The sequence below is a fragment of the Phoca vitulina genome, unplaced genomic scaffold (genome assembly GCF_004348235.1).
Source record: "Phoca vitulina isolate PV1807 unplaced genomic scaffold, GSC_HSeal_1.0 scaffold7, whole genome shotgun sequence".
NCBI classification, from domain to species: domain Eukaryota; kingdom Metazoa; phylum Chordata; class Mammalia; order Carnivora; family Phocidae; genus Phoca; species Phoca vitulina.
The window spans coordinates 69,365,650-69,373,050 of NW_022589710.1; positions in this window are offsets into that span (position 1 = coordinate 69,365,650).

Below are 7,401 nucleotides of genomic sequence, written 5' to 3' on the forward strand. Positions count from 1 at the left end.
GGGGGGGGGGGGGCTTAAACGAACCACATTTATCTCTCTGTTCTGGAGGCTGGGAAGTCCAAGGTCAAGGCGCTGGCAGATTCAGTGTTTGGTGAGGGTCCTCACAGGGCAGAAGGGGCAAGGGAGCTCTCCAGGGTCTCTTTTATAGGAGCGCTATTCACCTGATCACTCCCAGAGGTCCCACCTAATACCATCACTTTGGGGGTTCGCTTGCAATATATGAATGGAGGGGCACCTATCGTACTATATGAAATTGTTTGCTTATTGTTTCCCTCCTTGCAACGCAACTCCCGTGAGGGCGGAGACAGCCTCTGGCTCGCTGCTGACTCGGTGCGGGGCCGTAACTACGGTTCTGCCGTGACGCTCCGTTTGGAAACGTGGATTTTTTCCAACACGACTGAAGAATGATGGAACGATTCGAGCAGAGTGTGAATTTTGCATTTTGTGTGATTTTATTTGCAAGGTAAACACAGAAAAGCGCCCCAGCTGGACTGAGGTGTGTAGGGGATACACACGACGCACACGCCTCACACACGTCCCAGCCGCCTCCTAACCGCCGCACTATGAGCGCACCAGGCAGCGTGGGTCTTAGCACTCACCCACCTCACCCACCACCTCACAGCACCTCACAGGCTGAGACCCTCCCCAGGTTTACTTCTGGAACCAAGCTTCAGGCCTCTTAGATAAAGGGCCACACTTATTATGGCATTAATGTATTTTTCAAAAAAATTTCACATATACAAGTGGGCTACCCTTTTTTCTTAGGTACCTGTCTGGTTTTAGTGTGGCACTGATGAAATATTTTGAGGGTCCTGCCCCAGCTCCATTTTCCCCCACAAGAGCCATGGTTTTTATTGTGCAACTTTGTGTGGCACCCTGAATTTTATGAAACAGGATGATGCATCCTAGCAAAACTGACCATATTTGTTGACTGGTGAAATGCTTGCCTTTCTGAATTAGACCCTAATGTATCCTGAGATATTGCTTTTTCAGTATACTAACAAAGTAAATTTACTAACTGGTTGTTGAGGCTGGCTGTCTCCAAAAGGCTTTTTGGCATAGTATAGAATAATCTAGTGGTTACTGGAGGGTGTGAGGGGCCCAGTCAATTACACCTTCAGTAGTCCTGCCCAAGACCCAAACAATTGAGAGATCTGGCAAAGGGATTCAAGAACATGTAAATATAATGATTACCTTATCACAGATGATATCTGGGTTGGAGCAGATGGCTTTAGAGGGCTGCACTACAGACCCTCCTCATCCTCAATCCCCCCTTTGGACTCACCTGGCCAGTGGTAGGCAAACGAGTATATCCACTGTCCATCTCCAGTGGGAGCCGCGGCCCCTGAGATTTCTGGCAGGGAACTGCAGGAGCAAACCTCACACCATATTCCCGGTGCCCCCTGCCCCCAGTCTCCTGGCTTGCCTCATTCTCTCAGCCTGTAGTGCTGGGAGCCTTTTACCCTCGGAGCCTCACGCCCTAGACCAAAGAGAATCTCTCTGACTTCCAGGGGAAGGAACTGGGATCCCAGCACCTCTAGGCACAGAGGAGGAACCGCATTCCTGAGGAAGCAGCAGCTGCTGATGGTATCTGCAGAGAACAACTGCAAATCTTCCTGGGTGGGAAGGGTGGGGGAGCGAACAATGGACCCTCTGAGAACTCCTGGAAATAGTGCAAACACTCGGGTGATCTCTGCCAGCAAGTATATGGGTGTGGACAAATTCACATGCGGTCATCGCAAAGCCCAGTGATCCCTCCCTTTCTGCCCATCAAGTCGGTTAGATGACTGGGAAAAATCTTCAAGACTAGAAATTCTGAATGAACCGTCACAAAACGCTTTCTGGCAGAACTGCAATGTTGGAAAAAAGGAAAAGCCCCAAACAGAGAAGCGGCTGAAAACCAAAGTACCGACTGATGCCCAGGCAGGCAGCCCCTGGGGGTTCACAATCTTGGTCATCAAGGCTTTGGGGTGTCATGGAGACAGGAGACAAGACTTTGAGCCTGTATAAAGTTCCCAGTTAGCCCTGGGACCCCCACATGAACTGTGCATCTGGGAAGGGCCATGTCCTCAGTGAATGAGTGATTTTGAGAGTTTTCCAACCGTCATCAAAAGGAGATGAGAAAGAAATTGTCCTACCCAGTACTCTTGCTAGGACATAAACAAAGGATCTTCCCTAAGATTTGTAACAAGGGTCTGATCCTCCGGGACGTTTGGGTTTAAACTGAACGTCCCTGGGGCGCCTGGGTGGCTCAGTCGTTAAGCGTCTGCCTTCAGCTCAGGTCATGGTCCCAGGGTCCTGGGATCGAGCCTCGCATCGGGCTCCCCGCTCAGCGGGAAGCCTGCTTCTCCCTCTGTCTGCCACTCCCCCTGCTTGTGTTCCTTCTCTTGCTGTGTCTCTCTCTGTCAAATAAGTAAATAAAATCTTAAAAAAAATAAAAATAAATAAATAAATAAACTGAACGTCCCTTTAGGTCCTGGAAACAGCAAGATGAAAAATTAGCATTAAATGGGCCCAGATGGGTAGTTCCTTGAAGGACGTCTTCAGCAATAAATACCAGCTTCTCTGGAGGGATGCACCTTGAGCCGGGGCTTCCTGTCATCCTCTCAGATCAAGTTCATGGTCCAAAGATACTGAACAGATGAGGAATAAGCCACCATGAGCAAGGCCACAGAAACTCTAATTTTTAGGCAGTAGGATTAATAGATAAAAGACATAAAAGAAATAATACTAAACACAAAGAATAGATGAGTGATGGGATAACCAAATGTGATACTAAGTAAAAACACCGGCTGGGGCAGAATCCTGAAGTTACCAGGGTCAGGACAACACATGCTGTGGATGCAGTGTGTCTCCGGGGGGTGGCCCGGCTGGCTGCTCGGGGGTGACGCTGCTCACCAAGCCCCGCTCCCGGACATGGGCTCCCGCAGCAGACCTGGACACTCCCCACGCGTGTCCTCGTTTGGCCATGTCACTTGCCGTCTGCTTCTGAGAGGAGACCCAGAGAGAGCGGCTGCTCCCCTGCAGGGACCGGGCTGGAAGGAGGCGTGTTTCCTGCCACGGGCTTCCTGATGCTCCCGGGCTCTCCCTCGGGCTCCCGGCCTGGGAGTGGGGCTCTTCCGGACAAGGTCAGGCGGAAAAGCCAGGGTCGCTGCCGCCCCACCCTCCCTGCGTCGGGACCAGCTCCGCCAGGGTGAACGTACCCAGGTTCTCCCTGAGTGTGCTGCTCAGGAGCTCAGCGGAGCGAGAAGACACAGCGTGCTCCGGGATCTGCGGTGACCGCGGCAGGAAGCGGCCTCTCTGCTCGACCACCGTGGGAACCGTCTCGTTTGGGGCCCTGGACGTCCCCGCACCAGCGGCTCACGAGGGGCAGCGGGCCTGCGCCGCGGAGCCGGGGAGTGGGGGGCCGGGGGCCTGCTTCCAAAGGAGGAGAGCGTGCGTGTGACAGGGCAGGAGACCCGGCAGGACCCCGCGACCCCAGGGCCCTTCGCGCGGGGCCGGGCTTCAGGACAGAGTCCCCGTGGGGGCCAAAGCCGCAAACGGATTCCCTAGAGCCCGCAGGCCCCTGCCAGCCCTCGGACAGCTCCGGTGGCCTCGGACTGAGCGCTGCAGGGGGAGGCAGGGCGAGGGCGGCGCGGCGAGGGCAGGCCCACCAGGACCTGGACGCGGGCACGGGGGACGGACGCCCGGAGCCCTTCGCGGCGCCCCTTGCTTTGGCCCGCGCTGCGCTCAGCGGATGGAGCGCCCCCTCGGGCCAGACGCGGCGTGGAAGGCGGACGGCGGGCTGCCCACGGGGGCCTTTCGGCGCTCCGATGGCTCCGGGACGTCGAGGCTGGAGCGGGGAGGGGACGAGCGTCACGACCCCGCCTGCCCCGGGACACCGCCCTCCCCAGCCCACCGTCCGCCGCCGCGGGGCTCCCCCCTGCGCCGCCAAGCTTCCTGCGCCCCCGAGCCGGGCGGGGCGCGGGGCCCCGGGGACCGCTGGGGGGTGTCCTGGGAGCCAGGGCGGAGGCGCAGCCGGGCGCGGGGGCGGTCCCAGTCTCCCCCTGGGCGTCGCGGTCCTCGGGCCCGGTGGCGCGTGTCCCCACCGCTCTCCGGAAGGGAGGCCGGTCGCTGCGCGGGTCCCTGCGCCCCCACAGCCCCGGCTGCTCTGTGCCCGGACACGCGCGTGCCTCTGGGCTGCAGGTGGAGACTCAGGCAGCCCCCCCACCCCAGGTCCCAGTGTGGCACCGGGCAGATGAGAACAGGGGTCCCTCCCTACCCGCCGGCTGTGGGGCCAGAGCAGGGGTCCTGGGGAGTCTGCAGTCCCAGGGCTGCTGTCAGAGAGAGTCCCTGCCCAGTCACCCCCTCCAGGCCTTGACAAGCAGGTCCCAGTCCCAGATGCCTCAGGCTCTAGGGGCCCAGGCCCTGCAGGGCCGGCTGCCCATCTCTGCAGCGATGGAGGCTGGGGCCCTGAGACAGGACCAGGTCCCTCCGTCCCATAGACTGGGCTGACACTGTGTCTACCTTCTCTCCCCCTGCGCCTGGAGACCTGGGGGCAGGTCCCCTGTGACCCGGCTCTTTCTCCCCACCCTAGCACAGGCTGGGGAGTGCTGGCTGGCACTGCTCTGGGCCTCGCTCACTGGCCTCTGCCCAAACCCCACCCCACCCAGCGTCCTGCAGTCAGTCCCTGGCTTTCCCCCCCTTCCAAGGAGGGGCCCCTCTGTCCGTGGCACAGAAGCTGGTCGGGTCCCTGCAAGAATGCTCCCAGGAAATGTGGGGATTCCTTGGCCTTTCCGGATCCACCCGTGTGGCTAGAACCAGGCTGACCTTGCTCCAGGCCAGGCTTGTCTGGGCAGTGCACTTGAAGCCTGTCCACCCCCATCCCTGCTGGGAGGACCCCCAACTCAAGGGCACATGAAGAGGGGGCTTGCCAGGGAGCTTCAGACTGAGGCTCCAGGCTCTCGTGCCCCCTCCTGTGCCTGGGACACCTGGGACCCCTGCCTCCATCTGAACCCCTCCAGCCCCCTTTCCTCGTGGGAGCTTCTCAAATGTGCATCATGACCTGTCACTGGCTTTGTCCTTTGATAAAGTCTTCTCATGGGGACCTGAGGGAAGGCCCCTCTGTGGCCAAGGCCCCTTCCCCTTTTCTGACCCCATCCCAGGAGGGGCGGGGAACAGGCAGGACGAGGGTAGGGACAGGTGAGGACAGCATTCAGAGGCAGGACCACCAGCGACCAGAGGCTCCAGAGAGAGCCCCTGAGACCAGTGGGCATCCCTGCCAAAACGCCAGAGAAGGAGGGGCAGGAGGAACCCCCCGGACGGGCAGGGCCTGGCTCCAGTCCAGCCAGGGACCAGCCTGGCCCCCGTGACAGAGGCAGGGCCAAGAACCCACATTTCCAGATGTAGGTCCCTGCAGGGCTGAACCCCCAGGGGATGAACACAGCCATGTACAGGAACACACTGTCCCCGACATTGTAGCTGGACCCCGACATACAGGGGCCAGGCAGGAAACGACCCAGTCAGAATGCTCAGGCTCAGGCAAGTCAGCAGAGAGAGCCTTGCAGTTGGGGGTGTGATCGGGAAGGGACTGTCGGCTCCCCGAACCAGGAGGAAGGGGAAGACAGGAGCACCGACTGCCCAGGAACAGCCCCCCCGTGTCCCCCCACCCCGCAGCCCACAGGAGCAGAGGAGGGCGGTTAGTTCCCACCCCAGGTGACAATCCTGGTGGAGGATCGTGAGTCTCAACCACAGAAACCCCCAGTTAATGGGCTCAGGCTAAAGTAGACGGAAGCCATTGGTTCCAGACCTGCCCAGGGGATTCTCATGTGTGGCCAGAATGAAGCTCCCCTGGGGTCCCAGCGGCATGAAGGGCAAGCGGGGGGCGGGGGGTCTCCCAGCACAGAGGCCTGCAGCTCCGCCCAGCAAGGACACTTCCACGAGGAGGGAAACTGGCTCTGGAAAATCAGCTCAACTCACCTGTTGCCGTCACAGAACATGGGGCCACAAAATGCCCAGGAGGTTCCAGTTAAAACTCATCAGGCCCTGCCCCACCCCCACAGCGAGGGACGGCTGCCGGGCAGGCCTCTCTCCTCCTAGAGCGGTCCATGCTCCCCCGGGGCCCCACCGGTGCCTCGTGTACCGCCTGCCGGACATGTGGGGGCCCGGCTTCTCCATCCCACTCGGAGTGTGGGGGCTCCACCACCCCCACAGGCTCGTGACCCAGGCTCCGTCCTGGCAAATCTTGTTCTGATGGTGGGAGAGAGCTGACGTCTCAGCCGAACCAAGGACGCGGGAAAACACCAGCGTCCCTCCTTCCCTCCGAGACAACAGGTCCTAACCGAAGCCTCCCTTGCTACTTTGTCTCTGCATCCAGGTATGTTTAGGAAATGAAGTGACATTGGTAAGGGACCTTGTGTTTCATTTGGGACAGATTGTTTCCCCTCAGAAGCCGCCTCCAGCTGTGGGAGTGATCTGGAGCTTTGGTGCTTGGGAATTGCCTGGAAAGCCTGAAAATGGGACCCAGGCCCCCCGTCTCGTGTGGCTTCGGGGTCTGTGGATGCGCCCCGAGTCGGCGAGGATCATCTACAATGTCCTTGCAGAACTCAGTTCACCGTGCTTGATGGTGTGAGTCCTCCGACGTCATTTAACCAATTCTGCATCTAGCGGTTTCCAGTGACCGTTTTGCTGTCGCAGCAATTTAAAATAACCGTTTGTGTTTTCCCCAGGGTCCTTGAGCCTCCTGTTGCGAATTGCTGCCTTGGCCAAATCCCTGACTGGAGCCGCCGTGCTTTCACAGACGGTTGTCCGGGTCCCAGGCAGGAGTCTCCCCTGCCTCCTTCGCAGCCGCTGATGCCCTGAATCTGCCGGGCTGTCCTTGACCTTTGTCTGCTCTTGCGGAGGGCGAGCGCACGTCTCTCTGTGTCGTTCTCTTCCTCGTGGGCAGAGCACAGGAAGGGACACGTTAGGGTGTGTGCCTGGCAGGACGATGGCTGAGTGAGACCTCGGGGCAGCCCGGGGATGTCGAGGGCTTGTTTGGCAGCCATTTGCTCCAGAAGCAGAGCCGGGGGGATTGTTAGGTGTTGAGGGGGCAGCTGAGCCCAGGCAGGGAAGGCAGGGCTGGGGGTGGGGGGCTTTCAGCAGGGGAAGCCCAGGTGCTGGTGTGTCTTCCCTGTTCCCAGCAGCCCGCACGCAGCAAATCTCGCTGTCGGGGTGTCACTCCCCTCAGCGGGGCCACAGGCGATCGGGTCAAAGCCAGGTGCTGTGGCCTGTGCCCCGGGCGCCTGACGACATCGGGGATGGGCAGTTTCTACACGGAGCCCGTCTGTACACGTGTGAGTAAAATTTTAAAGTGAAGTGTATCATACTTGTAGAAAGAGAGACGGATCGTTGGGCAGTTGCAAACATTTGCACAGCGTGAAC